Here is a 6037-nt window from a genome sequence, read left to right on the forward strand (position 1 = left end):
ATAAAATATTATACTAGTTCTGTAAAGCATATAAAGTTTCACAGGATGTTTTTTCAGTATTTTGAACCATTAGTTCTAATTACCATTTGTTTGTGAGGTCATATGTGTTAAATGTTCTATATATTGACATAACCAGGGACATTTAAATGTGTCTTTAGAAATTGAATTTTCCCAAAGTAGCTAATATGCCAAATTGTTTTTAAAATATTTAAAAATAGTTTTTCCTGCTTTACATCTCAAACTTGCAATTTGTGCAGCGCACATGATATTGATAGGCTTAATTTAATTATATTCTGAATGATATTTTCATCTCTTCTCTTTTTGAAGTACATTAATAAATTATTTGTGGGCTTTTTATAAAATATTTATTAGTTCATACTTTGCAGATCGTTATGTCCCTAGGCCCATAGTAGCACTGATGTGTAAGTAAATTTAGCCTTTTCAACCTTCCCTCTTATACAAAGAAAAAATGCTGTGCTTCAGGTGCAGTGAAGCATCTGACTCTTGATCTCAGCTCAGGTTATGATCTCACATGTCGTGGTTTCAAGCCCTGCATTGGGCACCCTGCTGACAGGGTGGAGCCTGCTTGAGATCCTTTCTCTCTCCCTCTCTCTCTCTGCCCCTCCCCCACTCGCTTGCTCGCTCTCTACCTCAAATATAAATAAACTTAAAAAAAAAAATGCTGTGCTTCTATGCACATGAAGTTTCAAAATGATTTTCCTACATCCCCATCCAGCTTAGCTGGCACTTCTAAACTCCTCCTGGCTTCAGACAAATGAAGAACTAGCAGTCCTGCCGCTGGCATTGGGGCCCCAATCCTTACCCTGGACCTACTGAATCAGATTCTGCATTTTCTGTATTTTAACAAGATCCTCTGGCCTTGTATACGCATATTATGACTTGAGAAGGACAGATGTAGAGGTCTGAATTCAAGAACACATCTGAGCTTTCCAGCACAGAAAACATGGACTTCTGAGCAAGGAATGTTACTCAACAAACATTGAATGAATTGTTTTTGTTTTTGTTTTTTTTTATAGTTAACACAATAATTTCATGATTTCTGTTTCATTTCAAGGTATCAGTGCTGCAGGTGGATGGCAGAGGCTTCCCACAGGAAGGCACCACGGGCCCCTGGTTCCCATTTCTTCTTGGCTGGATATGCAGAATATGAATTGGTTAGTTCTCTCCAAGCCGTTGCTTAAAATATAACACATTTAAAAAAAAAAACCAGTATAGAGATTGTTTCAACTAACACAAATTCCTGTTAAATATTAAAAGTAATTATGGTTTATGAATCAAGGACAAAAATATCTTCTATCATAAAAACTTGGAATAAATTCGTGGGCTTATTTTCACCCAAATATTTGGGTTGTACAATGTATACACATAAAAAGCCCATTAATCATCTGATTTTTCTGATTCAGAAAATTGAGACTATTAAGATACTGAAGTTTAAAAGATTTCAAATTACAGTATAATGAGAGCTTTATTCATAAAACCTGTTAGTTACCTGTGAGGTGGAGGGAGCCTGTCAGACTTGCTTCTTCCCTCTGCTGTAAATCTGGCCCCAGACTGAGTGAACTCTAATGACTATGAATTCATTGCAAATTTTAATTGGCCCACACTTGAAAACTGCCATCATTTTTTGCCAGACTTTAATTCTAGCCTTTGTTCCCTGCTGGAAAAGAAGTGTGATCATTGATTGAAGACTGAGCTCACTGATAAGCAACTAGCTAGCAAATGTTTTGTCACAACTAATACATTTCTATTACATCCAAGATATATTTTTCATCTCTCCCAATCTTCTTAAACCGGGGGAAAATCTATACAAAAACAATTATGATTGGTTTATGATGTTATTTTGCCAGTATGGCTTTTTTGAAAATCTGTTTTTTAGGTTATTTGTTCTACTGAACACAGCAAACATATTGAATTTGTTAAGCATCGCCAATGGGCCAATAGATTAATCCTCCATTGATATCTATTTTTTTTCTGTGTCCCCTCTCATCAAAAGTATGACACTTAACTTTATAGTTCTTCAAATACTTAAGACTAAATTATGCAAATCATTAAAACAAATCCTATACTTTCAGAAATTTAGTTCAACCTGAACTAAATGGCGTGCTGTTTGGAAATTGAGTTTAAGGTAAACTAATGTGGTGTGTTTGTTAATGCCAAAACGTTCGGCTTCGGTAAATATACTAGGAAGCTCTTGTGCCTTGTACGCACTATTTGAAAAAGTTTTATTCTTTTTTTGAGTGGAGTGTAAGTTTTGTAAATGTTAGAGATTAGAATAAGCTTAAACAGTTTTTGGTACTGATTTTGAGAATTTAAAGCAGATTATCTTTTAAAACGTGCACAGTTAAGGAACCAGTATTTAATCAAAGAGACAATGGTATTACACTTTTCAAAATCTGAGTTAGACAAAAATGCAACACTGAAGAGACCAGAAGACTGGAGGATAATGGAGTAGAAAGATCCTTGCAGTTACTTGTTCTTTCTAAAAATATAAAGCTTACATTTTAATGAGTTTTATGAAAGAACCAATGTCAGCCAAGTCCATTTAAAGATACAGGGATACTCTTTCCGATTTTTTTTTTTTTTTAAACCTGAAGACTTTGATCTGACAATCCGTTTCAGGAAATCTCAGAAGATATGATGCATTTTTACTTGTTACTTTTAAAGCATTTTTTGGTCATCATTTTTTATTACCTGAAGTGCCAGGTTGGAACCTATAGCTACTGCTACGAGTCTTAAGGGCAACAGCATCACGTGATGTATTACGAAATATATGCAGCCAGGTTTTTTCAAAGCACAGTACTATAGCCATTTTTGTGGACAGGATTTTGTGAGGTGTTCCTTCTTGTCAAAATAGAAGCTAAGAAAAAAAGTGGGGTTTTTATTCTTTCCCTTGCGAGAGTACTGTTAAAATTTCCCCCTTTAGGTCTTTTGTGTAATTATTGATATACATGATGAGTTGATACACAGTAGAATCATTCGAAAAAAATTTTTACGAATAAATTTTTTTCCATTAAGTTGCAGTGGTTCCCTTTTTGTTTTCATACAGTGAATAATCTTTCAAGGGTTTTGTTTTTAATCTAGGTGGTTAGAATTTTTAGAGATGATGGCATATCTCATTAGATATGCAGTATAAAGTTTACCTGAGTGAATAAAGCATCAGATAGACCTGCATTTTTGTACATATTTATAAAATGTACCTTAAAAACATTTTAAACATTTTGCTTTAAAAAATTTAATTGCTCAACTGAAACTTGAAGACACTTATACTTCCACTGTCCTGATAGTCCACTTAACTGATAATTTTGATTTTTTCCTGTTTTTAGAAATTCTACCATAGAGAGAAAATTTTTAAGAATTTTTTTAAATATTGTGCAAATACTTCATATACTTCAGTTAACTATTTGCCATTGTGCAGTGGAGAGGGTTTGTTTTTTAAAGATAAAACTTTGTTGCATCTAAATACAACGATGAGCCATTCAAGGCAGTGCTTATCCATGAATTCCCTCCTGTTCTACCATAATAAAGTCTGGTTGATCACCATTATTAGCGGTCTATATGAATTTGCCTTTGCATTGACAATCGAAATTGCTTTCAAGATACACTTTTCCTAATGGTCTACCAGTGCTATTACAGACAAAATTGGTCTACAACCTGGCCATAACAAAGCTCTTTTTGAGGAGAGGTGGATGACAGGATGAGATCATGATCTCTTAGTAAAATGATTCTGAGGACAATTAGAAACAGACTGTAAAACTTGAGTACGGTGCATTCAACAGTTAAGTACGGGAAACACGACATATGTTTGACAAAAACTACCCTCTCTAGAGAAATCGCAGGATTTATAAAACATGTTCTTAAAAAATGAAGGTAGTCATCGTGTGATTCATGCTTCAAGGAAACAACCTGTGAAAAAATTGTTACTCCCTTCTATTATAAACCAGCAGATTTCCCCTCTTTTGAAATACATCTGTCCCCCGGTGTAATGTTCAGTGTATCTCCATCCTCAAAAAAAAAAGGATGTACATACACGGATGTCTTACCATAATACACTCCAGGTCACTAAGAGCTCATCCTTTAATTGTTCTTACACCAACAAAAAATTCAAATGTGACCATTTGGGCAAAAGACAACTGCAGATCGCTTGCAGCTTTTTCTCATGGCAGGAACGTGAGAGCGAAAACAAAACCGGGGACCATGCCCAGAGAGATCTTTGATGTTCTTGTTTGCAACCAGTATTTCGTATTTGTCAGCTTACAGGTGGGGGGACAATGTCTGTTAAGATGATTCATCTTTTGAGTGGACTTATTTCTGAGTACCAGGGAAACCAAAGGGGGCCTCTTGATAAGTGATTTTAAGCTCTGGCTTGTGCTGTGTGAAGGAGCTCCTCGGTACTCGGAAAGGACGGGACTATTTTATGATTTATTAAAAACTATCATTTGTGTTGCATCTTCCAGGGAAGGTTTTCCAGTGTAAGGAGCTCTCCTGACCTGAATTTGTTAATACTTAATAGTTCTTGTTTGACAGATAAAGGTGCTTCATTAAAATGAGAAAAAAAATAATGCTACAAAGAATTCTGTTGATGCTGAATTAAAACTGTTGTCACAGAAAGTTTCAGTTCTTCTGTTTTTATTCAACAATGAAAGCGAGGCTGTTGTCACAGGTAGAGTTCCTGTCTTTTTCTGTCAGGAAGGAGAGCCCCCTAAGGTCTGGTATTAAAAGCATCTTAAATGACTTAACCAAACATTTATTGTGAAAGGTGATTATTAGAAAAAATCAACTTTAATTACACACTCATCTTAGTGTAACATGCATATGTGTTTTAAAATTCTTTAAAAAATTTACTGAGGCAAGGAGAGGATATGGATGAGCCCTAGAATGGCTATAATCACCTGGAGGAGAGTCTCTCTACATACGTATAGCTCAACTATGATTTTTTAGTTTACTTTCCACAGGGTCTTTGCGCTGGTCTGAGACACCACCTAACAGTGTTTATTCTTGTTTAGAAGAAAAGGAAACAAAGGCGCATGACAGAAGTGAAATGGGTGCCTGTCAAACCACAATGCTTTACGTTTTCTCACAGGGTCTCAAGTTTGACCAACTAAACCTTTTCCTGTTTCCTGCAGATTTTTATGTATTTCACAGTTACTGTCACATCTTAAATTTCAGGTTGCACCAACTTAGTGGTTTCCCAACTTCCTTGAAAACAGTCTCACCTGTATTTCCACACAGGCTACTAAAAGAAACAAATTTTTTGGTCACATCAAACTTAGCATTGATTTCTCAAATGAAGAATAGCCGGTGAAGTACTAGAACATCTGACCTAAGAGCCGAAGAAAAATATCAAAATCATTTGTCATTTTATAAGTAACTGTTGATGTTGTGCCTGGTGTCCTCACTTTTCATCCAGCTGTTTTTCCCAAAAGGCTAAGTCTGTGAATTTTCTCTAGACACATTTCTTTGGGCTACTGCCTTCAAAAAATAATAGCTTTGCTTGACTAACAACCGGGCCAGTCATAAACATACTTTGGGTATAGCCTCATTTTCATTTCTTACTTTTGTGAAGAAATCATGATGTGATGAACTATTCCATTTTACAATTTCTAATTGTTGCTTCCCCAGTAGTTGGGTATGTTGTGATGAGTACTTGGTGTGGTTTTGTCAACATATATTGTATTTTTTAGCATACAGTGTCGTTGCATAATAAACAGTATTTTCCCATATAATGAGGTAAAATAATCCACACTCCAGTGTGCCTTCTAGGCACATCATGCAAAGTGCAATCTTCTTGTTGTGACATGATGGATATGAACGGGTAAGAGAGGAAATAATAAACTGTTGTTGTACAGATACACAAGGCACGTCGGATCTCCATCCGCTTACCAAGAAGGAATGTGAAACGATGAGAATGCCATAAGCGGTTTCTGTTGCAGCTACTCAGCCTTCCCACTGTAGCGCACAAGTAGCCATAGACAGTGAGGAAGCGAGGAGTCTGGCTGCATTCTGATAAAACTATCTA

General features: G+C 35.7%; 1 protein-coding gene across 2 annotated transcripts in view; it reads left to right on the plus strand.

The window, feature by feature from the left end:
- Positions 1-5699, plus strand: part of ZDHHC2 (zinc finger DHHC-type palmitoyltransferase 2) — a 71456-nt gene extending 65757 nt beyond the window's left edge. For both annotated transcript variants that reach the window (XM_049631707.1, XM_049631708.1), the window contains one exon: positions 1076-5699. The gene's annotated coding sequence lies outside the window, so the exon portion shown is untranslated. The remainder of the gene's footprint in view (positions 1-1075) is intronic.
- The last annotated feature ends 338 nt before the right edge of the window (positions 5700-6037 follow it).

This window comes from Panthera uncia, chromosome B1 (genome assembly GCF_023721935.1).
Source record: "Panthera uncia isolate 11264 chromosome B1, Puncia_PCG_1.0, whole genome shotgun sequence".
Lineage (NCBI taxonomy): Eukaryota > Metazoa > Chordata > Mammalia > Carnivora > Felidae > Panthera > Panthera uncia.